At 42.6% G+C, this 26,134-nt stretch overlaps 1 protein-coding gene across 2 annotated transcripts in view; it reads left to right on the plus strand.

Annotated features, from left to right (window-relative positions):
- The window catches only part of SLC24A2 (solute carrier family 24 (sodium/potassium/calcium exchanger), member 2), a 311,194-nt gene that overhangs the window by 130,142 nt on the left and 154,918 nt on the right, over positions 1 to 26,134 (plus strand). The gene's annotated exons all lie outside the window — the stretch shown is intronic.

The raw sequence follows: 26,134 nt of genomic DNA on the forward strand, positions 1-26,134 counted from the left end.
TGCACTATTCTCTCTACCCTCCTCCCAGTTTGTTCTTGTCCAAATGCCACAGTGCTTGTCAAAGCCAGTTCTGATTAATCTTCTTTGTCAGTGTATCTTTTGCCATTCCCTATCACTCCTCCCTGAGAGAGACTTCACCCTGAGTCATAAGGAAAAGGGGATGTCCATGCCTGCCTTTCTCTGTGCTTGCTCTTGCTGAGTACAGAACTTTCTAGACTCCGCTTTCACAAACAGCCTCTGTCTCCCATAGGCTGTCTCATCAGCCGAAAGGATGGGGGAAAGGGTTTCCAGTTGTTTGCCTTTGTGACCAGCATTGGAGATTACATTATGGAAGCATTTATTCTAGGCACCAACAAAGATTTCTCCCCCCTACTTTAACATTCTGTGTGAAGATTTGGTATCCAGAAAAGGGGAAAAAATATTTCTCTAATATTTGTCGGTCTGGTGGCAAAAAGCTGCACTGCAATTCTGAAGGCACACAGTTCAAGTCCACTGGCTGCTCCATGACAGAAGGCTAGTCAATCTCATCCGATGTGATTTAACTGCCTCTGAGAAGCCACTGGAGGGTCAGCTATGGGTCAGATCCAACTTGACAGTACACAACAAGATCAAGATTTGTTCAACATTGACGGGACACAATAAGAACAAAATTTGTTCAACATTATCTGAAGGATAAGAGCTAAGGTATCTGAGGACAGTATTTCCATCCACTGCTTTCTTGTCTTTCACTTTGCATAGATAGCCTATAATTGGGGGAAACCCTAACATCCGACACCATAATTACTGATTGAAAAATGAATTAGTAACGAAATACTCATGGTGTGTTAGGGAGCCCTGGTGGGTTATAGGGAGTGCTGGTGGTGGTGTACAAAGTTACACTAGTAACCCAAGGACAGTGCTTCTCCGGTAGTTCAAATCCTCCAAGGACTCCATGGAAGAGAGGTGGGCAATCTCCTCCTGTATGATTTCAATCTCTGAAAACCTGAAGGAGGGTCTGCTAGGAGTTGGTTCCACCATTTTATCTTTTTGCATATCTGAATTCTTTGTAATCCTTCCTACAAAGTGGTATAACAAGTCTGTATAATATAAATATGCATTTTTCATAATATTTATCTGCAGTTAATACACACTGTGTGTTATGTATGCAACAGTTCTTGTTCTTTCATTTGATGGACATTCACCTTTAGAAAGTCTCTAGCCTGTTACTGTCCCTTGTGTCTTTTTATATCAGAGAGATACAATAAATTACAAGTCCCCAACAAAACAAATCTTGATCTTGTTGTGTACTGTCAAGTTGGATCTGACCCATAGCTGACCCTCCAGTGGATTTTCAGAGGCAGTTAAATCACATAGAATGAGATTTAACTTCTGTCATGGAGCAGCCAGTGGACTTGAACCATGTGCCTTCAGAATTGCAGTGCATCTTATTGCCACTAGGCCAACAAAATATTAGAGAAATTTTTTTTTCCTTTTCTGGGTACCAAATATTTACACGGAATGTTAAAGTAGAGGGGAAGAAATCTTTGTTCGTGCCGAGAATAAATGCTTACGTAATGTAATCTCTAAAACATTTGATGTAGACCTTTCTTTATGTAACATACCACATATTGAGTTTTTAACTCAGCAAAAAGTGACTGAAGCCAATTGCAAAGATAATATTTTTTTAGAGATATCTTTAATCTGTCAGTAGATATTGTGTTATTATTTTCCTGGTGTTAAAAAATGTTTAATTAGATTCAAGCATATAATGATTCAGAGTTTTGTTTTTGAAGAGCATTGTGATTAACTGTGTCTTAATGGACAGTCTGTTATAATGTAGCCAATTCATTTTGCCTTAATGATGAGATGTTTTAAAATGGAATTTAAAGAAGATTTATCATGCATTCATCTTCTCCAGAAGCTTCAATTAACTATTTTCTCTCCCTCTGAAGTAACAGATTTTTAAAGATTGATCTTCTGTGAAGAAGACAAGTAATAAACAGAGATAGTAAAGGGAGTAGCATGGCTGAGGAGGGAGAGAAGAACAGATAAATACTTGGAAATCACCTTTCTAAAACTCATGTTCTCCATTTTTCTTGACACTCTTTTCTGTACGTGAGAAGCATATTAATAACCAAACTGACCTTTTAGGAGGGACAGAAAGATAACTTATCAGTCTCGTCTGTGCCTTGAGCTTATTTTTGTCCTCTAAATGCACTTGAGTGGGGAGAACCTCTTTGACTGGCATGTGTTTGAAGGATAAGAGCTAAGGTATCTGAGGACAGTATTTCCATCCACTGCTTTCTCGTCTTTCACTTTGCATAGATAGCCTACAATTGGGGGAAACCTTTACATCTACACCATAATTACTGATTGAAAGATGGGTTAGTACCTAAATACTCATGGTGCGTTAGGGAGCGCTGGTGTGTTGTAGGGAGTGCTGGTGGTGGTATCCATACAGAGTTGCACTAGTAACCCCAAGGCAGTGCTTCTCTGGTAGTTCAAATCCACCAAGGGCTCCGTGGGAGAAAGGTGGGCTGTCTCCTCCTATGCGATTTGCAGTCTCTGAAAACCTGAAGGAGGGTCTGCTAGGAGCCGGTCCCAACACTGCAGCAATGAGTCTGAAGTGTTGTGGTTTTGTTCATGCATTTGCTGTGGGCCAGGTACGGTGCTGAAGACTTTGATTAATGCATAGATTGGCAAATGGATAGATCCATGGATCTGTATATGAGAAACCCACGTTTTCATGACTACTACCTAATTTTATTCTCACATATGCCCTCTGTGGTTCCACTTAAGTAGGCAAAGACAAAAACTGTGAAAAATGATGTGGTTAAGTGATTTGCCAAATATCCAGTGGTGAAGAAGTGTTTCTTTTTCACATCAGATAACTGATGGATAAAGCTGAAAACTAGAGGATTTGTTAATTGTAGATACTTAGCATTAATCACCATCCATTTACTTACTAGACTGCTTTCTATGCACTAGGTATTTGCTACGTGCTAGAGAGACGGCATGAAAAACAGCAAGTCCCTGCCCTCTTAGAGCTTACATTCTAGTGGGGAAAGAGATGGTTAACACAGCAAGTAAGTGAGAGAGAAATATATAGTGGTAAGTGCTTAAAAAAGAAAAAAAAAGGAGCTGATAAAGCAGATAAAGAATGTCATTAGGACAAAAAGTAGTAACTCCAGGTGGCCTAGTGGCACGAAGGTGTACTGCAATCCTGAAGGCACACAGTTCAAAGCCACCAGCTGCTTCACAGGAGAAGAATGGACAGTCTCCTCCGGTGTAATTAACTGCCTCTGAATTCCTGCAGATGGTCAGCTCTAATTCATTTTCATTCTGATGGTACACAACAACAACAACAAAGCAGAAACGACACCAGGATGGTGGGAATATAAAAAACAAATTCCAACTATTTTTCCCATCCCTGTTTTGCAGACACTAGGTGCTCTGCAGAAGATAAATGGACAGCGTCCTCCCTCGCAAGGCACAGCCTCTAGAAAGAGGGAGGGTCTGTGTGAGGGTCCACTGTGTTTCCAACTCAACAGCATCAAGTTGAGGAATGACTTAAGGAGCCCTGGTGGTGAAGTGAATTAAGCATTAGACGGTAAGCCTGAGGGTTGGGAGTTAGAATCCACGAATAGCCTCACAGCAGAAAGATGAAGCCATCTGCTTCCCTAGAGATTACAGCACTAGACACACTAGGAAGACTCTGACTGCCAGGATCCCAGTGAATGGAAATTGACTTGATGGAAGTAAATTTGTGTTCTTTTTATTTTCTACCTAATTACCTGGCTGTATTATCTTTTTAAATTTTTTTTATTTTATTTTTTATTTACTTACAAAGTTCCTAGACATTTGTTTTTCACACCAGATCTTTCCCACCCCTTCCTCTACCCATCAAGCTGTATGACCCTATGATTACTCCTCTGCCCATTTTGAGACCTCTTAGGAAATCATACTTCTGCTATGATAAGCCACATATACTGCAAGATGAAACCAGCACTGTCTCATTAAGGCTTTTGTGTTGTAATCTTTTAATTATTTGTTTTAGCTTCCCTGTTGTGTTGTTGCTTAGTGTCATTGAGTTGACTATGTTGTTGTTGTTGTTGTTGTTGTTGTTGTTATGTGCCGTCGAGTTGCTTGAGAATCATAGCGACCCTATGTACAACAGCCCTAAACTCTGCTCTGTCCTGTGCCAATCGCACCGTCTCCGACACACCCATCCTGATTATCCCAACCACTGAATCAGTCCACCTCATACGGGGCCTTCCCCTTCTGCGCTGTCCCTCCACCCTACCAAGCATGATGTCCCTCTCCAAGGACCTGTCCCTCCTTGCAGCATGTCCAAAATATGTCAGACGGAGCCTTAGAATCCTTGCCTCCAAGGAGCAGCCCGGTTTGACCCTTTCCAGGATGAATCTGTTTGTTTTCCTAGCAGTCCATGGTACTCTTCAACACTCTTCTCCAGCACCACAGCTCAAAGGCCTTCTCCTTCTGTCCTCCTTAGTCACTGTCCAACTCTCTGATGCATAACAAGTGATAGCAATGACCATGGCCTGTATCAGGTGCACCTTAGTCTCCAAAGAGACACCATTGCTCATACCAATACTATAAACAACAATCCGAACCTTACACTCTCCTGAACGAGCCTCAGAATCTCTGTCATGCTCAAGCCTGTTCATGCAGGCATTGGGTCAGTACATCTCCTTGAGAGTTTTCCTCTCTTTCAATGACCCTCTCCCTTTCTCAACATCATGTCATTTTTCCAAGAACTAGTGCCTTCTAACAACGTGTCCAAGATCTGTGAGGCCAGTTTTCATCGTCTTTGTCTCTAAAGAGCACTGTGCTTCCTCCAACATAAATTTGTTTTGACAGTCGATGGTATATTCGGTACTCTTCCCAACACATACTCCAAAGGCATCAATCTTTCTTATTCAATTCCAATCCATTGGAAGCAATTGAAAATGCCATGGCTTGGATCAGGCCCTGGTCTGCAGGGAGGTGCACAGCTCACTCAAAGACTGGGCCTCTCTGCCAGTTTGAATCCACCAGTGGCACCGTGGGAGAAAGATGGGCAGTCTCCTCCCATGTAATTTACAGCCTCAGAATTCCCACAGAATCAGCTATTAGGAGATCTGACTTGCCAGCAATGAGTTAGCTTCCCTAGGGGTGAAATATGTCAGTAGTGAAACATAAAACAAAGTTTTCTTTCTGTGTTATAAAGGAAAAGGCACACTGGAGATTTTATGATTGTTACTTTGCAGGACAGTACAAGGATTTCAAAGATTGATGGCTCACTTCTTAATATTATGTCCTACCAAGTCTTACCTGCAGAAAATAAAGAAACCTTGAAGCACTTACAAGCTCAAAGATTGTAGCCTTCAGTATGTATTATGCTTCAACATAAATCCTCCCAACTAGACCAATAAACAGCATCATGAGAATATTGAAGTTGTCAAGAGTTTCATTTTACTTGGATACACAGTTAACATCCACAAGAACAGCTGCCAAGAAGTCAGATGGCATTCATTGGCCAAATCCGATGCATCAGATCTCTTTTAAATGCTAAATAGCACATATGTCACTTTAAAGATTGAGGTGCCTCATCCAAGCCGTGGTGTTTTCACTTGCTTCATAGGCATATGAGCGCTGGCCCATGAATGAGGGCTATTGATGAAGTATTGATGTCTTTGAATTGTGGTGTTGATAAAGAGCGCTGAAGATGCCATGGACTGCCAACAGAGGCAGCAAATCTGTCTTGGAGGAAATGCAACCGGTGTGCCCCTTAGAGGTCAGGATGGTGAAGCTTTGCCTCACGTGCTTTGACTGTGCTGTCAGGAGGCACCAGTTGTTGGCAAAGGATCTCGTGCTGAGAAAAGTAGAGGATCAGCGAAAAAGAGGCAGAGTCAAGGAGATGAACTGACCAGTGACTGCAACAACAGACTTCAGCATTGTGGAGACTGTGGAATGATGCAGGATGCTGTCTATTTCACATACGTACAAATGGATGGAAAACAGCCCTGGCTTGGCACAGGCACAACTTAGTCCACTGCTTTTAGAGACTGGATAATGCAACAGCCCTTGGTCATGATTTACTCCTTCCTGTGAACTGCAGATAATGGTAATCTGCTTACCTGATGTAAAAGACCCCAGAGTTGACCATTTTACTTAGCCTTCCTGTTCAGTATTTCTCCCCCAAGTCCATCTTCCCCTGTAGTATTAAGCTGAGACTTGGAAGTTGTCTGAGCAGAGGACGGAGAGGGGAGGCTCAGATGACAGCACCGGACTCAGATTCTTCTGGTGGACTCCCCCTTAGCATCTCACAGGGAAGAACTGTTGTCCTCATATTATAGCAGCTTTTCTGACCTGAAGGTCAGCCTTTATGCCATACACTAGTGTTCCCCAAGGAGTAACCGAAAGACCACACTGATGCTTGGAAAGATTTTAGATTGCATGAGGAACATTTGTAGTGAATAGATACTTGTAGAAAAAGTATAATAATAAATACATTATTCATCTTTATTCTTTGATCCCCTTACAAACTACTACTACAAACTAAATTAAAAAGTTGCTAAGTGGCGAGCTCTGGTGGCCTAGTGGCAAGAAGCTGCACTGCGATCCCAGAGGTGCGCAGTTCAAATCCACCAGATGCTCTGCTGAAGAAGGAGGAACAATTGCCTCCTGTACCAATCAGATCTGATTTGACAGTACACGCATAAAATAATAATAATAATAATAATAATAATAATTTTTAAAACAGGTTGTGAAGTAAAAGAAACATGCACCAACTTAAGGAAAGTGACTACTAGGTCAGTAATAATGTATACATAATTACTAATGTATAGTAATAGTGGTATACAGATATAGTGGAAACCATGACAGTGGAACATTTTGGATGGGTGATTGAAGATGACTGAACACCAGCCTCACCATGGCTTTCAGTTTCCTTGAGCACCAGTTCCCTGTGGCCCTTTTCTTAGTTTTCTGGTAACCTCTTATGCTCATAGGTCTTTACGCCTGTGCTGCTACTGCCCCGTGTCATCAAGTCCACTCAGACTTAGAGGCCGGTGGGGAAAACTAGATCTGCCAGTAGTCTTGTTTATAAATCTGTGGAGCAATTGGTGGGTTTGAACCACTGACCTTTCAGTTCACAGTCCAGCATTTACCCATCATGTAACCAGGTTCTTTATTTAGTCTCATAAGAAGTTCTTTTCTTCCTTGCGCTCAATCCTGCCTTGATGGAATGGTTCCATTGGGAGCCCCCTCAATCAGTGGACGTCTACACTGGACACTATTCAATCCTAGAACTTTGGCTCTTGGGCTTCCTTTTTTTTGGCTAAGTGATAAAATAATCATCCAGAGATATTACTATATGTACATGACCAACCCATGTATACAGTCTCCTCTCATTCTTCCTTGGTTACCCATTCAAAGAGCGAGTTCATAGTTACACTGCTGAATCAAAGGCCGCATCTCAGTGCTGGTTCTAATCCACCAGCAATTCCACTGGGAAAATATAATCTCTTCCTATTGGAATTGTAGCCTGGGAAACCCAGTGTTGAATCAGCCATGAGTCAACTCTGATTCGACAGCCTTATGAATAGGCCAAAGTTGAATAAAATAGACTTCAAGTGTCTGAAACTAACGTGGACAGCCTCAAAGTTATGCATTATTTAAAGATCTGTTGCTGGTGACCCCATTGTTTAAATGTGACTCTGTGTAATCTTTTGCCAGCACATGCGTTCACACAGATATACTTACACATACACATGAAGAAAAATTAAAAGCAAAAGACTCCCTTACTGAGGGATGACTCCTCTGTTCAACTGCTTGTAATTAAGCTTATCTGAACTTTTCAATCCTACCAAGAGGCCCTATGTACTGAGAGCATCCACTATTTAGCACTAGGTATGAATCTTAGGATAGAATCAGAATCAGAGTGACACTCAGGTTGAGCACTTAACAGAATTTGAAAGTGGACTGCTCAAGTGTGTTCTCTTTGCTGAACTTTTTTAATAAAATAGGAAGAATTCTACGATTAGTGCAAGGACTAAGAGAGAATATATGTAAAAGTCCAATAGGTTAATCACAACTGATCGTATTTGTTTACGCAATAAAATATACCTATTTATCAGTAAGTCTGGCTTTCAAAAAATAGATTTTTATTTGAAATTCAGTGTTATTTGAAAATGAAGGATTGCTGTATCAGATCACAATATGCAGGAGGACTGTATTGTTCCATAACTGTAATCTCATTACCCAACTGCGAAATTGTGTTACTCAGTTGCTACCAAGTTATATCATTCTTTAATTGTCAAATTATACTGTTCATACAACTTCCAAACCACTGAGACTCATGGACTAGTCAAGACGGCATGTAACCTTAGCCATCACAGTCAGTGTGATTTTCACCTTGAACCTTGTCATTGGTTACAACCTGATGTACATAATTAATAGGCAAAATAGCCAGGTGGTATGTATTTTGTCAGAAATGCAGAATGTCGCATAACCAGATAATCAATAGATGAGAAGCAGGTCGACATTAGGGAGCTCTGCTGGCCCTAGCGGGGAACAAGTTACACTGTCACTCCTGAGATGCTGCAGCTGTTCCAGGGAAGAAAGGTGGGCAGTCTCCGCCTGTGTGATAATGGAGATAGATTAATGGTAATTAAATGTGTGAAAGACAATGTGTATGAGTGAAACACAATGTATATGAACCATGTATAAAAACCAGTAAGAAAGGAAAAAAGAAGTGAGGGCTGGCCGGGGGAGGGGAGGAAATCTGCTGGCGAGTCAGCTATGAGTCAGTTCCAACCCAATGGTAATGAGTTGTTGAGGAATTCAGACCTAGTGGGTAAGGGGCTGTGCTGCCAACCCTAAAGGCACGCGGTTTGAATCCACTAGCTGCTCTCAGGGAGAGAGATGGGAGTCTCTTCCAGTCCATTTACAGCCTCTAAAAACCCACTGGGGAATCAGCTATGAACTGGTTCCAACTCGCTGGCCATCAGCTAGTGGAGTACACATTTGTTTATGAAACAGAAATGTCTAATAGTGTCTAGGATAGTTGTGTCCACACAGCGTCGAACAGTAGCGTTTGGACATGGCCTCTCTGTATGTCTCGTGCACTCAGTACTGCTTTGGTCCCAGTTGGCTTCATTCTCAGGCAGGCTCTTGGTTAAGCAAACAGAAGAGTTACCAGGCTACCTTGTGTTACACCATCTTAACATCTTCAAAGGAAAGGACACTTTTTCAGAAGTTCCTCCTATCATTTCACCAGTTTACCAGCTGGAGTCAAGTGTTCAGCCTCCTGACAGTTGTCCTGACCCAGAAGAAGGGTGCCCTGAACAGCTTTTAGTCATATGTGCATGAAGTTTAAGAGGGAACCTGTTCCCTTCAAAATTGCACTGGGTCACAGTGGAAGAGGAAAGGATCCTCGAAGACAATCAAGGTGCTGTTTCCAGATAGAGGAAGATTGATCACTGGCAGAAAATTATGACCTTAACTAGAGCCTTACTATAAAAGGGGCCCTGCAAGCATAGCCTTTGTTCATGATGATTAAAATAGGTATTCAGCACTGACAACAGAGCTCCGGTGGCCTAGTCGTAAAGAGTCGCTCAGCCAATTCAAAAGCAGGCTGTTCAAATCTACCTGCTCCTTGGGAGAAAGATGGACAGACCCCTTCCTTGTGATTTACAGCCTCTGAAAACCTGCTGGAGGGTCAACTATGAGTTGACTCCAGTTCAGTAGCACATAACAATAGCAACAACACTGCAAAGCTCTTTTTCTTTTTTGTTAGGTTGTCTTTGGCCTGTGCTCCTTGAAAACTGTGATAATAAATCCCACTTCACTTTAGAATGAACTTTCTGAGCACTCGTGGTAGTGTTTTTCCAGATCTCTTTCACTAGTTCTTCTTACTGTTGGGAATATTAAGTCATCAAAGCTTTATCAGCCTCAGACAAAATTGAATAAATTGGAAATGTGACTAAGGCAAGCTTAAAACTTAGCAGAATTATAGTTGATCATTTTTTCCTCCTTTGGCCTCCCCAGATGATTGCACTTCCTCCTCTGTCATATAGAGGAGCCAGGAAGTCTAGACCATGGACCCTCTTCATTTGCTTTGACAAACTTCATTTATTTCATCTCTAAAATGAAGATGATTTGCTTTATTATGACTCAGTGAAACTGTGATGAAGTAATATATGTAAAACAACTAGGAAAACAGCTGCTCTGAATGCAGTACTTGATGTATGTTCATTCTTTCTCCCTATTTCAACAGAGTTCTCTTTAATTGTGAATTTATCATTTCTAAATAGTACATTAGAAAGCTCTGGTGGCTTAGTGGTAAGGAGTTTCACTGTTAGTCCAAAGTCATGTGGTTCAAATCCACCAACTGCTCTTCAGGAGAAAGATGAGCAGTCTCCTCCCGTGCAATTAACTGTTTCTATAAAACCACTGGAGAGTCAGCTATAGTCGATTTTGACTCAACAGTACAAAAAAAGAAGATAGAGTACATTAATTTGTTTTACAGAGTTAAAAGTCTCGAGTTGATGTAGGAGTTGAAGTGAAGTAGTCTATTATATACTTGATGGCAGTGTCAACGATTTGCAAGTTACCCTCATGAGATGCTCTGTTTAAACTAACAGACCAAGAGAATTTAAATTCTAGGTGCTCTGCACTCAGTGAACGTGAACAAGCAAAATAAGAGGCATTCCCTGAGAGGAGAGAAAGATGTGTATGGTGGGGACAGATAAGAAAGCCCCCATCAGTAAAATAATTAAAATGTCTGCAGATGTCCACCTGGTGACAGTTATTCACCAGGACAAAGTCCACCCATGATTTGTGTTCTTTAAAGTGAAGATAAAAACAAAACTCATTATAAGGAAATTTACATTCTGGTCAACCCAATTCAAATGCAGTTCTATTTTCAAAATGGAAAATGTCCCTGGAGCTTTCCCATGGACCTCCATCACCTCCTGGAATTACTGTGAGATTCCAGGCTTTCAAAATCAGGCTTAACAAAAATGCAGGCCATCTCGACAGGCTGCCATGCATCGTGTTAGCCACGTTTTCATGTGTCTTGAACTTCAGTTTTGTGACAATACAATGAAGGAGATAGAGGTCTCTTATTAAAGACAAAGTACCTTCCCACCATGACCACCACAGAAACTGCTTTTGACCATTAGGATTAGCTGAATGGAGGGACACTCCAAGGATTTGCTATGTTTTTGAGGGAGAAGTCCTTGGAGCAAGATTTTTCACTTTCTTTTGATGCAGCTTCTTGATTTTCTTTTGAGGAAAGGCATTTCTTTTTCTCTTATTACAATCAGGATGGCCCAAGGAGGACTCTTTCTCTCCTGAGACTTTGAAATTTTGATGGTATCACACCACACACACACACACACACACACACACACGCACACGCGCACGCGCACACACACACACACACACACACGTGCTGATTTGCTCTGAAGTAGTATCTAAAGAGCCACCCTGAACCTATTGCTCCATCCTTGATTCTTGCTTTTCCTTCTATGGCATGTCCCCTTCATTTCTTCCCAAGATAAATGCTCCTTTCCATGTTGTTGCTGTTGTTATTGTGTGCTGTTGAGTCGACCATGACTCATAGTGACCCTAGGCACAAGAGCTCAGAACCCAGGGCTCTATCCTGGGCCAATCTCACTGTCTCTGACACACATACCCTTGTTATCCCAGTTACTGTGTCAGTCCATCTCATCCTGGGCCTTCCTCTCCTGTGCTATCCCTTCACCTTTCCAAGCTTGATGTCCTTTTCCAAGAACTGCTCCCTCCTGGCAACAGGCCCAAAGTTTATAAGACCTAGCCTCAAAATCCTTGCCTCCAAGAAACTTGGCTTCATCCTCTCCAGGACAACAGGTATGTCACTTCTCTTGGCAGTCCATGGTTTATTCAATACTCTCCTCCAGCATCACAACTCTAAGGCATCAATTCTTCTTTTGTCCTCTTTGGTAATTGCCCAGCTTTCTGATGCCAAACAGGTAATTGCGAAAATCAGGGCCTGGATCAGGTGCAACTCTCAGTCCTTAGACTGACATCGTTGCTCTTTAGTGCTCAGGAGAGTTCCCTGACAGCAGATTTTGTTAACGCAGTTCGTCTTTTGATTTCCTAACTGCTAGTGCCAATAGTGTTGTCTGTGGAATCTACCAAGCTGAAATTGTTAGCAATCTAAATCTCTTCTCCATCTATGATCATGCTGCCAATTGTCCCAGTGGTGAGAATCAACACTTTCTTGATATTGAACTTTAATTCATATTAAAGACTATAGTCCTTGACCTTTTGCAGCTAATGTTTCAGGCCCTCCTCAGTTTCAGCAAGCAAGGTGTGTCATCTGCATGATGCAAGTAGTTGATTAATCCCCCTCAATCAATCTTGATGCCACATTCCTCCTCATAAAGTCCAGCATGCCAAATGATCTGTTTCACATATGGATTGAAAAGGTATGGAGATAGGATGCAATTCTGATGCACTCCCTTCCCAATTTTGAACCATGCAGTGTTTCCTTGCTCTGTTCTGATGACTTCCTCCTGGTCCAAGTATAGGTTTCATATAAGCACAATTAGGTGTTCTGGGATTCCCATTCTCCTCAGAGTCAGCCACAATTTGTTGTGATCCACACAGTCAGATGCCTTTTCATAGTCAATAAAACACAGGTAGACATTCCTATGGTTTTCACTGCTTTCAGCCAAGATCCATCTGACATTTACCCTGGCACTTATAACCAGAGAATCCTAAATTATGTCCTTCTAGAGGGAGGATGAAGAGATCTAGAGAAACAAGCCGGAACTACTAGGAAATGTGGAGAAGCCCCAGGAGGGGCCCCTGGTGGCCTCAACTGCTGACTCCCATCCTGGCATCCTCCACGTCAGAACACCAGCTCTTAAGCTGACAGCCATGGAGCCAGACTGACTCATAGCTGACTCTTCACTGGGTTTCTGATGCTGTAAATTACACAGAAGATTGGCCATCCTCTTCCCAGGGGGGACTCACTGATGGATTTGAACTGTCAGAGAGGGGCAGCCTTTGGGTTATCAGCTCAGCTTCCTGCAGACCACGTCACCAGACCCTTCCTTAAACGTTAAAATAATAATCATTGTCCCATTTATCTAGAGAAAGCTTGTCTAACTGTCTGAAATCCAGATCTGTTTGCTCTTGGCTAGCCTTTCATCAGTGCTGTGTAGTGACATTGATACTGAGCTTTAATTCATATTAAAGACTACAGTCCTTGACCTTCTGCAGCTAATGTTTCAGGCCCTCCTCAGTTTCAGCAAGCAAGCTCTGCTTGGATGCCTTCAATTAATACAAGTGAGAAAATGAACTAAACATTGTTTCATTAAAGCTTCTATAGGCCACCTCTTTTATGAAAATATAAAAAGGAAGTCCCTGGCGATAAAAGAAAATAAAACCCCCTCAGAGCAAGATTTCCAGGCCGGAGCCAGGCTGCTGTCAAAGAGCAGGGCCATGGGTCAGCATGACTGCAGGTGGCCAGGCCAAATGCCAGACACCTTCTCCAGGCCCTTCTGCGTCCAGAAGGACAGTGACCTGTCTACACACTTCAAGATACAGCTCAGCCACCACGAGCCCCATCGCCTCCCTGAAGCCTCCTCCCTTCCCTGCTGCAGCAGGCACACCTCATCTTTTCCCCAGGAGCACTCTCTGAATGAAGCCTGCTTCCCTGCTTGATGGCTTTGCAGTTGTTTGTGTTCCACTGTCTCCCCTACTGGGCTGTGACCTCCATGTTAGAGGGGCTTTGGTTTGATGTCCTCAGTACACTCCTACGTTGTTGTTGTTGTTGTTGTTTTTGTTGTTTTTAGGTACAGTTTTATTGACTCCAACTCACAGAGACCCTGCAATGCTTGGTATACAGTAAGCACTTAGTAGTTCATTTACTGCTCTTCCTGGGTATTTTAGAATAGTCCCTGCTGTCCTCTTTGCAGTGAAGACCCTGCACTGAAACTGTTAGCATCACGCTGGGATGGACATGGTGAGATTGAAGACTCACTGTGGGCTCCAGTCTCTCCTACAGTCTTACTCTCCTAGAAATACCTCTTTAACCACTAACCTCTTTTATAAGCAACTGCTTTCAATTTTATTTTGTCTTCTAATCAGTCTTTCTCTAAGAGAGTTCACTCGCCCATACGAAGGGGAAACAGAATGGAAAATGCACACAAGCCATTCTTTTACTGGAGTTTCCTTCTGAATCTGCTCTTCTGTGTCTCCCACACCTTACACTGCTTGCTTAGGAGAAATGTACATTCATTTCAGCAAATATGTTTTAGAAGCAACTAGACATAAATCTGTCTGATCTCAAAAAGCTGTGTTAAAAGCCTCTGGACATATATCTGTTTAATCCTTCAGAGATGGGAGGCTATTTCTTACGGTGCACATATGTGTGTGTAGAGATCATCACTGCTGAGAGAAAGAAGTTCTAGAGACACCATGGTGAAGACATATGGCAGCTCACCAAGATGTTGGAAGCTCGAACCCACCACCTGCTCTATAGATGAAGAAATGTGCTGTGAAACAGTCTGCTTTCATAAACGTTTACAGCCTTTTAAACCCTTGGAGAAAAGATTGAAGTTGTCAATTGACGTAACTTTTCTTTTACTTGATCATCAATTAACAACCATAGTAGCAGCAGTTAAGAAATCAAAAGATGAGTTGCCTTAGGCAAATCTGCTGTCAAGACTCTCCAGAGTGCTAAAAGCAAAAACGTCAGGTTAAAGTCTAGCGTATGCTTTGTCCAAACCATGGTATTTTTAGTTGCTTCTTCAGTATCTGAAAGTTAGGGAAGGTGTATGGAAAACTGAAGAAGTATATATCCTTTTGAGTTTGCGTATTGGCTAAAACTGTTGACTTTACCATGGACTGCCAGAAGAACTTCCTCTGAGTTGGAGGAAGTGCAACCAGGGTGTTGGGTAGAGGCAAGGATGGTGAAACTTTGTCTCACATACTTTGGGACATGTCTCAGGAGGGGCCTTGGAACATGCTGGAAATAGAGGAGTGTCCGAAAAAGAGAGGAAGGTCTTCAACAACATTGATTGACACACTGTTAACAGAGAACTCAAGCATGTTGGAGACTTCATGAGGATGGTACAGGACAGCGCAGGGTTCTAACCTGTTGGTCTTAGGGTCACTATGAATCATAGTCAACGTTATGGCACCTACCATCCAAGCCCTATCAGACAGTTCTGCTCTGTCTCCCGAGTCACTGAGTCAAAATCAACTTGAAGCCAGTGGGTTGACTCTGCTTGCTGAGAAGAAAGTGTGCTTGTTTCTCTTAGTCCTCGTATTGTTGCGATGTCACACCATGTAAAATAGTGGTTGTACTTAGCCATGGAAACAGGCCTTTTCTTTGGGTCATTCTGAGTACCATGACAACAGGGATGAAGACTTTTCTGCTTCTGATGTTTGATACTGACGTTTTCTTCCTGCTTGGACAGTTTTAGGAATTGTTGCTCATTCAGTCACTGCAGTCGAGTTGGAACTGACGCAGAGCTGGCCCTCCAGCACGTTTCCGAGGCTGTAAACCACATGGGAAGAGATGGCCCATCTTTCTCCAGCAGCGCTGCTGGTGGCTCAGAACTGCCAGAGGAGCTCCCTACAGACTGCGCGCCCAGAGCAAGCAGGTGCAAAGGACGAGGCTTGTATCACAGGGAGCTGGCGTCTCTATCCAGCTTGTGTGCACTAACAACCTAACATACTATTTCTCCCTATCGAGCAGGCCAGCAGAGTGGCCCAACTCTGCCCTCCGCTGCCTCAGTTCTGTCTGCATCTCTCTACTCTCGGGACCAGAAGGAACACAGAACGGAGCTCTGTATAAACTCATTTTAACTCGTGGCCCATTTCTGGATGCTCATTGCTGCAAGTCAGCATGGCTATTAATAGACCCTCACCTCTGGTAAACACATAAAACACATACATGAGGCAAGTCTAATGAGTTTCCAAGGCCCCTAGGTCTATCTCCAATTAAACTGTGATGAGAAGAGTTACGTAAGGAATGTCAACAGTCAGATGAAGCCGGTGGATTTGGACAGCCGAAATTATGACAAATCACCCGGCTGGAAATCATCAATCAGGGTCTATTTCTGTTGTGTGAAGGAGTGGTTTTTTACAAACTTGTTATTTGTCAGTCTTTTCTCAAATACTCTGCCACCATAATAGACCGCTTCCCAAAGGATGGCATGAATGAGTCTCTAGAGTGGAAGTTAATCATCTCCCCAGTTCCTTAATCTGTAGGTTCCCAGTGTGTATCCACAATGACCATGTTAAACTGAGAACAAAAATAACATCCAGACCTGCTATGTCATTGCCATTAGTTGTTATTGAGTCATCAGGGCCTCATGGAGACCTTTTTGTGTAACAGATCGAGACAGTACCCAGGCCTGTACTATCTGTACAGCGGTTGGCATGCTCAAGTCCATTGTAGCAGCTGCTGTGTTTTTGAGTCCCTTCCAATCTAGACGGCTCAGCTTCCAGTATTATATTAGAAAGTAGTATGGGTGTTGACGATGTCTGCTCTGGACAGGAAAGAAATGACTGTTTTGTCAACAGTTGTATTTGTATTGAGAGGGAGTTTTCATCTGTTTTGGAACTGTGAATGTTTGGATTACAGGAATTAAGTTTGAGATTTAAGATTTCTTTTTTAAGATTGAAAGGGCAGTAGATGAAAGAGAAATTTAGTGTCATAATTTTTGTTATACAGATTACACCTTGTGAATTGTCTGCCTTTTCCCATAAAATAATGCTTTAAAGTTCTGCAAAGCTACTAGGATTTTCAGCGGAGCCTCATCAACCACAGTCAAGTAGCTGCAGCTGGGCCCAAAGCTCTGCTGTGAGCTGGTTCCTTGCTTTGTTCCTGGTTCTCAGCGTGTGGGCAGTGGACAGGCCTGGTTGGGGGCTCTCTGACCCTCACTGAGCTCTGGGTGTCTCCTCATGTGTTCTGCATGCACATTTGCATGGTACAGTTCCATCTGCAATGCCCAGTCTCCTCAGCGGCTCTCATCTTTGACAGCTTATCTCAAGTAACACCTCTTCCCAGGGTCAGGTATGTCCCCTATGACTTCCATTGCACCAGTGCCCCTCCCACCTCCCTTAGAGTACTTCTCAGTGCTAATGGATGTCTGTATCTCCATTTCAGTGGAGGCTCTGAGCGCCCCAAGGGTAAGAACTGCATCTTCTTCGTTGTTTTGTAGCCCCATGCAAGAATAGCACTGCCTGGCACTCAGTATGAATTTAGTATTTGGTTGATAGAGCCCTTAGCCCAAATTATACCACATCCATTGCCATCAAGTCAATGAATAGTCACAGCAACCCTGTTGACGGAGTAGAACTGTCCAACACGTTTTCAAGCCTGGGATCTTTACAGAAGCAGATTGCCATGCCTTCTTCCTGCACAGAAACTGGTGGGTTCCTATTCTGGGTAGCAGCTGAATACTTAACCACCGGTGTTATGAGGGCTGCCTCTTTCTTATGTTAAATAGTTCTATTTGCAAGATTCTATTAAAATTTCTTTCTGTGGTAATAAGAATGGCAGCGTTTATTCTAGACCTCCTCCTCGCTTTCTGGCAATGTGCTAGAGAAGCTCCTGATAAGATACCAGTTAGTAGCTCAGACAGTTTTCCAGCAACCATTTGAAGAAACTATTTTATCCTAATTTTATATGTAATCAAGATACATTAAGGGACAAGGTAGTTCTCAGCAGTCATATAGTTTATACTATCCTCAGATATAAGCAGATATTTAGAGAATTTCATACTACCATTTACAATTAATGTGTGTACAAAACTATATGATGATGTTGTAATTCATTGGGTAAAAACTCACCGTTACATGATCTACAGTAACACAGCTCAGATAACAGGGACCTGGGGGTCCTTATTCTCATGGAGACTGCTGCACTCTTATCTAGAGATCTCGGGCCATGATGAGGTCATGAATCTGGAGACTGTTTGGAACCCTTTCAGATCAATGTACTGTCACTTGTGTGTTTTTATCTTTGCTTCTTACGTTTTCTTTTTATGGAAGTACAGGCAGACTAAAATATATTGTTTTCCACTAACCTCCTAATTCACAGCTCCACATTTTTCACATTTGATTTTTGTTTACTTGCTATGTTAGGTGAGGCATTTCTGTCTGGGGTTAGTGGGAATGACTGGATTTGCAGTGTGGTTTGATAGTTGATTCCAGTCAGTCTATGAGCAAGGAGAACACATTTAGAAGCCCTCAGATAGGGTTGCCTTCAGGCAGGCAACCTCATTACTCCATACAATTTTATAGAGGCTTTATTTGGGTGAAATTTTGACCTTACTAAATGTACACAGAAGTTAGACCTGTTTGGCAGGAATTTGTTGAATTTTAAAAGGTCTGTATTTGTTCATCAGGGAGCTCTACTGGCTTAATGATAAGGAATTGCACTGCTAACACAAAGGCATGTGGTTCAAATCCACCAGCTCTGCAGGAGAATGATGGGCAACCTCCTCCTGTGAGATTTACAGCCTCTGAAAATCTCCTAGAGGGTCAGCTATTGGTTGGTTCCAACTTGGCTGTATATAACAACAACAGTAATATGTGTTCATCGTAAAGAAAGCTTTAGATATTGTCTCTACGTGCTAAGGTAAATTTTTTGTAGTGAAATTCAAGAAATGAAACTGAGAAGAAAAACCTGTGATGTTTACTAGAAAGAAACAAAAGTGTCACACTGGAGGAGAAATCAGAAGACAGGTACATTAGTCAGGCCCTAGTTTACCTCCTCACACCTTCTACAGGGAATTCAAGTCCAGAGGAACAAGCAAGCAGTGGGCACATTCCAGGGGAGATTAAGAAGGCTGTGCTCCATGACCTGGTTACCTTAGGGAGTGCGTGGAGCCACTGTCCTCACCTAAGACATCCCAGAGGCTCTACAGTGTTGGTCTCTTCTTCCCTCACACTCTAATGTTCCAGGACATGTTCTAGAGATTAGCAGAGCTGAGATCGCAGCCTCGTTATTCTTAACTGGTAGTATGCTCTTGGACAAATAACAAAATCTCCTTAATTTCCTTATTTGTAAAGTTGAAGTCATAATATTCACTGCACAGGGAGGTGCAGTGAATAAGAAACAAAATGTGGGTACATAAAGCCCCTGGAATTTTGCATGGTAGTCACACTGAAAGTTGTTTGTTGTTGTTGTTGTTATAGAAACAATTATTAACAAATTAAAAAATTAACAAATCATTAATTCCTTTCACTCCTTGGAATCAGAGAACATGTGATTGTGGCTGAGAACTGATTTTTAGCAGATTGCTGTTGTTTTGGATGGTGGAGTCGGAACCAACCCACAGCTGATTCTCTGCCGGGTTTCCAGAGGCAATTAATCACAGGGGAGGAGAAAGCCAATCTTTGTCCCATGGAGCAGCTGGTAGATTCAAAACACAAGCCTTCAGGACTGCAGCACAGCTTCTTACCCCTCGGCCACCAGAGGTTTTTATAAGATGACGTCAGTGAAATGTGTATGATCACACTTGCAAATGTCCCTCAGGATCAGCATCAAACTAGGCTGGATGAAATAACGTGTTTATTTTCACCTGTGCCTCAGCGGTCCCTCAGTAAAGGAGGAGGCAGCTCAAGGCTGAGCGTGTGTGCTCCTGACAGCTTCCAGTGTACGTGAGAGATGGGAAGGAATATTTACAGTTGTGGCTGGAACCCTTCACTAGATCCCGAAGACTGCAACGACATATTTAAACTTCAGAGCGCTCAGTCATGTAACCAGTCTGTCCAATGCAGAAGATACTGGGCCAATGGCTAAAAAGTGTGAACTCTGTTTCAGTGTTTCTCAGTGGGACCACTATAGTAATCTGAATGCTGACCCCACAAATGTCCATGTTCTAATCTTGGACCCTGTGACTGTGTTGTGTTACAAGACAAGGAGAAAAATAAGGCTATAGATGGGCGTAAGATTGCTAATCAGCTGACCTTGAAATGTGGGGAATTATGCTGGATTATCCGGATGGGCCCAGTGCATTCTTGAAATGAACTGGGCTCTTGAAAGTGGGAGGGAGAGGCAGAGGAGACGACTCAGTGTGAGAATTCAACCCACTGTGACTAACTTTGAATATAGAGTGAAGCCGGAAAGTGCTCTGGCAGCTGGAAAGGGCAAAGAAATAGATTCCCCTCCAGAGGTTCCAGTCAAGAGAAAGCCCTTTGGAGCAGATGTTTTGCTTTTAGGCCTACAGGACCCAAGTGAAGACCCCTGATGTACAGAAACATAAGGTAATAAGTTTGTGGTGTTAAGCCTAGTGCCTGCTATTGCCAAGTTAATTCTGACATGTAGCCACCTGTAAAGACAGAGTAGGACTGCCCCACCCAGAAGCTTTCCAAGGCCAGAATCTTTATGGAAGCAGAAGGCCATATCTTTCTCCTACAGAGCAGCTGGTGGATTCAAACTGTTGACCTTTCAGTTAGTAGATGAGTGCTTAATCACTGGACCTCCAGGGTTCCTTAAGCCTCAAAGTGTGTAGTAATTTGTTATAGCAGCAATAGAAAATGAATACACACACATTGATATTTTAAGTGGCACAATCACTCCAGGGCCCAATGACAAAGTTCATTGAAAGAGAAAGTCTTATAGAAATAACTGTTGCAGTTAGTGTCTCTGGTCACTGCTAGTTGCCATTATTATTAGCTGCAGACATTGCACCATCCAAGGCCTTCCTCAGCCACCTCTCTTCCTCAGTGTGTACTCATGCCCCCCCCCCCAACCCCCACCGTATAAACAAGTAGTATACCCACCCTGGTCCAGAACACGCTCCAGAGGAAGAGTTGGTTTAACCATCTCATTTCTTTTCTGGTTTTAGAACTCAGAACCGAAGTCACAGATTACATTTTTCTTCCCCTTTCCTGTTTTGTTCATGCCCACATGCTTACTTGCTCAAGCTTGCACTGCCTCTCGCTCTTGCTCTTTCGTTCTCTCTCACACACACACAATTTAAGAATAATTATATGATATGTAACAATGTGATAGAGACCAGTACATGATAAGACGCTCATTTTCAGGTTACTGAACCCAGTTGATAATGACAGAGATATTTAGAGCCTCCCCTCCCTGCTGATCAAATGCTAGACCAAGGACCAGGTTAGAAATTTATTAAATATCGCTTATGGGAGCTCCAGTGGCTTAATAGTAAGGAGTTGCACTGCCAACTCAAAGGTACGTGGTTCATATCCACCAGCTGCTTCGCTGGAGAAACATGGGAAATCCCCTACTGTGCAGTTACCTGCTTCTGAAACTCCACGGGAGAGTCAGCTGTGGGTCGATTCCGACTTAACAGAGTGCAACAGCAGGCACATGGAAACTGTACCGGGGACAGTAACCACACAAAAGCAGAAAAAACCCTAGACTAGAGGTGCCTCAAGTCAGTGAAGGAGTAAACCTTCTGCAACTATCCTGTCATAGATAGTAACTGAGGCCACAGGAAGAAGGCTGTGTGTGTGTGTGCATGTATGTATATGTATATATCTTAAATACTCTTATAATGTGTTGCACAAGAGAAGAATATATTTCAGTCACATGTCACATGATGTCCTCTGGCAATGTTTGACTTCATATGCATGTGTGGTCCTATAAGGTTATAAAAGAGTTCAGAAATCCTGACCCGAGAACAGGATATAGCAAATGCTACAGCTTTCTGCATGTTATGTGTGTATTTTGTGTCTTTTGCATTCCATAATCAATACCTGTGTTACTGACTTGGGTATGTGCTGTAATACTGCACTTTCTGTCATTATTTATATCCCTACTTAGAAGTAAACTGTTCATACTGTTTAAGCAGTGCATGTTTCAGCTCATAGGCAACAACATACAATCTTGTGTATTTTGCATCTCTTGGGGGTTTCAGCATTATCTCTTCGGTTTAATTTTCTTTAAAAAACATATTACTGTGAAGGCTGTAATGACTGCCAAGCACAGAAAAGCCAGGGCTGGAGATGGTAGCAGCAAGAGACAAAGGATGGATTTGAGAGTGAAAATAAAGGGTTATTAAGCCACGTGAAGATGGAAAATGAGCACATGTATTGCTTGTAATTTAGACATGTTTGCACCACATCCAAATCACATAACGCACTATTTCACCGATTGTGTCGTGGATGCTCAATGACGCATGATTGTATCTCACATTGGCAGGAGCAGAAAACATAAAGTCAGCGGCATTTGAACTAGACATTAAAAGAGTAAAACTTTCATGGATGGAAGAGAGAAGGACCTTTTGTGGGAAGGGTGCAGGGACTCAGTGAAAATGGTCTGTGCTATAAAGAAATCACTTCCTGAAACCCTGCTTATATTGTAGGAAGATTGGGCTGTATATAGCACTGGAGTATTTGGGCTTTGATGCCACATAACTGTGGGATCAAAACCTACTTTTGTTCATTTGTAACAAATTAATTGCCATATTGAGTCAGCTTGCCCTCCCTCACCGTAAAAGGACAATAGGAACCTAGTGGTATTGGAAACTAAAATATTATTGAATGAGAGGTATTAATAGGAATTGATATTGAAAGGGAGTAATTGTAGAATATTAGTGATGAACAGCCGAGGTCATGCTTCCTGTCGGTTGTTGAAGGAGCACTAGTGTGTCCAGACACTATGCCTGGGGCTGGGAAGGCAGGTGAGTAAGAGACCATCTCCACCTTCAGAGATTATCCACTCTAGCCGGAGAGACAGAGGTACCAGTTAAAGTATCGTAAACCGTGTGAGCAGTGGGTGAAGTGGAGCAGTCACAGGGGCTTCTTAGAAGGGATGCTGTGACAGCCAGTGATTGCCTTACGGATAGCCATTTCCAAGCAGAGGCAGGCAGCATGCTATGGCCGAGAGGAGGCACAGACAGTGTGGAATACCAAGACTATCTCTGGCAGGTTGAGACAAAGAGTAGTAAAAAGTGGGGCTCCGGCAAGAGGCAATGAGCCTTCCACCAGGCTGCTTTGGCAATTAGGGGCCAATGGAAGACTTCAACCAGACTGGAAAATTCCCCTGGGCTATAGTAACAAATGAACGGAAGAGAGCAAACAGAAGTATCCATCACGAAAGTTCCAGTTTGGCCCTGGAGACAAGCATGGGGATTAAGACAGCATCAGATTACAACAACTTGAAATATTAAGTAGGAACCTTAAGGGTGGACAGAAAGTGATGGCCTAATGGACAGAAAGTGATGCTACCAAGCCAGGTGGGTGGCTATAATCGCCCTTGGGCCTGTTTTTTCATTGTTTTTGGTCAAACATTCTTCTAGGTCGTATAGCCCTGGTATGTCCATTTGCCGTACAGAGGTAACTTGCGGTTGCTGTGAAGCTGAACACTGTGACACTGATCTGTCAAATGCGATAATGGTTACCCATGGTGGACAGTGTTTGGTGGAGCTCCCTGATTAAAACAATCTTGGAAGCAGGAGTGGCATCCACTTCCAAAATAGCTTGCCTTTGGCAACTCTATCAACATGAAGAAAGGTTGGAAGTTATACAAGTGTTCAGGTCTTTCATTCATAGGGTCGTCGTGAGGTGTTTATGACTTGATGGCACTTAACAACAATAACAGGGGGCAATGAGTTTATAGTAATGAAAGAGAAACAATTCAGAAAAGAAGAGCAATAATGGTGCACAACTCCCGTGATTACATAATCATTGTCACTAAGTGGTACAAGTAGAAACAGCTGAGTTGGTGCTTAGTTTGTAGCGTGTATTCTCAGCAACAAAGAGATACCTACTTTAAGTGTGAGGATGTAAGAAGAAGGAGGTTGAGCAGTGACTGGGAGGAAGAAGTCCAAGACGCAGTGACCAGTGAGAGGTCCACAGTGTGCACCTCCAGGTAGCTGATGGGGTGGTGGGCTCATTAACCAAAATGTAGGAGGGAGAACAGATCTGAGTGGGGAAGCAGAAAGGAGAAGTAACAGTGAGTTCACTTCTGAATGATTTTGAGATATTTTAGGAAAATCCATGGAGAAATGACAGATTGGAGAAGGGTCAGCAGTGGTGAGATCAGTGTACTTCATTTTTTAGTAAATTATTTTATTAGTATCTCAGGATTTAATTTTCTATATGTTAAATAGTTAAGTTCTTTTAAAATATTTCTTTTAGTTAGATATAATGCTTGGAAAAGTGGCAGGTCAGAGCGCAAGAGAGGAAGCCCCTTAATGCAATGGATTGACGTAATGAGTGTAGCACTAGGGTCAAGCGAGCTGGAGATAATGAGGTTGGCTCAGGACAGGACAGGGTTCAGAGCCTTTGTTCATAAGGTCCCTGTAGGTCATAGTTGACTTGACAGCACACAAGAACAAGCAGCTGGACTCTGCAAAGGTTTATTTTCTGATTTAGGCTTGAGACTTGGGCCTGCGGCCCTCGGACCTAGTTTTGGTGGAGCTCCTGAATTAAAACAAGCTTGGAAGCAGGCGTGGCATCATCCACTTCTGAAATAGCTTGCCTGGGAAACTCTATGAACTTGGAGAAGAGATGAAAGGTTTATTTTGTGTTCAAAACTTCCGTTCATAGGGTCGCTATGAGTCGTCTATGACTCAACGGCAGTTAACAACAACAAGAACATGTTTGTGGAGCTCTGGTTGCTTAGCGGTGAAGAATTGCACTGTCAGTGCAAAGGTGGGCAGTTTAAATCCACCAACTGCTCTGTGGGAGAAAGACGGGTCCCCACCTCCTGTGCGATTCGCTGCCTCTGAAACCCCACATGGAGTGTGGGATATGGTGGTTATAGGTTGGTTTTGACTTGACAGTACACAACAACAAATAAACACACACACAGTGGTGCTCACAGAGTATTGAATACACCATAAACTGTCAAAAGAACAAGCAAATCTATCTTCGAAGAAATGCAGCCAAGGTGTTCCTTAGAGGCAAAGATGAGGAGACTTCTTTACACATACTTTGGGCTTGTTGTCCGGAGTGCCTTGTCCTTGAAAGGAGACTTCATACTGGGGAAGGCGAAGGATCAGCAAAGGAGAGGACGGTCATCAACAAGACGGAGTGACACAGTGATTGCAGCATGGAGCTAACGTCCTGAGGAGATTGTGAGGATACTGCAGAACTGGGCACGGCTTTACTCTGTTTTACGTGGAGGTTTGCTATAGGAAGGAGTTGGAGTCAACAGCGGCAAAGAACAACATCCAAAAATGTCCTTTGTATTTATATGCCTTTTTTGTATTCTTCCATGTAAAGATTAAATGGCTTTAATTACTTAGATCACATCGTGCAACCATCATTACTATCCGTTCCCAATATTTTTTTTCTGATCACTCTTAATATTTATACTGTATTTTTAAGGAGCAGGGAAACCAAGTATCTTCCCACTAGTAAAGGCATGCATATTTAGGCATCTCAGCTGAAAGGCCCATCACACCAGCATAGAGCGCTGAAGTATTTCATTTTCAGTATTTCAAGGCAAGAATGGCAATGGCTGTGTGTGGTGCTCTGTGAGAGTGCACAGAAATAACACCTGTCGTGGGGACACACTGTGCTTGATGGAGAAACGTCCTGGACAAAGAACACAGCCCCACTTAGGGAGCAGTTTACCGTCTGAAACCATGAAAGGCTCCGAGTAATGTCACCCCAGGGTAGGGGACAAGATGTCCTACCTTGAACAAAACAATGGTTCTAGTAGCCCTTTAGAGAGGGAAAAAAAATCCAGTAGGGAAGAGAAAATGCTATTTTATTACTGGTACATGCTGTTCTCATGAATTGTTGGAAATAAAGAAGTACATACTCTACACTGCTGGGTTTTAATTCTTACATTCCATTTTGAACAAGCATTTTTAAAAACATTAACAATTATGAATACTGTAGAGTTGCATGGAAGTCTGAGTGAAGAAAAATGACCCCTGTTTTCTTGAGACATCCAGTAGACTCTGGTACCTGTCCTTATCCACTTTCTGTCATGTGGCTTTCTCACAGGTAGTTGAAATGAAACAAATTCTCCCTACCTCACTAGGAAGTAATGAAAATAGCACTTCATAGGCTAGTTCTAGAAAGGAAGACTATCTCAAAAACTGGCATATAAAATATAAAATATTTCATAAAATTGCCTCATTCGTTATGTGCTTATCAGACACTCTTCATATATGTTAACTCACATTAACCAGCTAGAAGAGAC

The sequence above is a fragment of the Elephantulus edwardii genome, unplaced genomic scaffold (genome assembly GCF_000299155.1).
Source record: "Elephantulus edwardii isolate Elephantulus edwardi_28Jun2011 unplaced genomic scaffold, EleEdw1.0 scaffold00014, whole genome shotgun sequence".
Classification (NCBI taxonomy): Eukaryota; Metazoa; Chordata; class Mammalia; order Macroscelidea; family Macroscelididae; genus Elephantulus; species Elephantulus edwardii.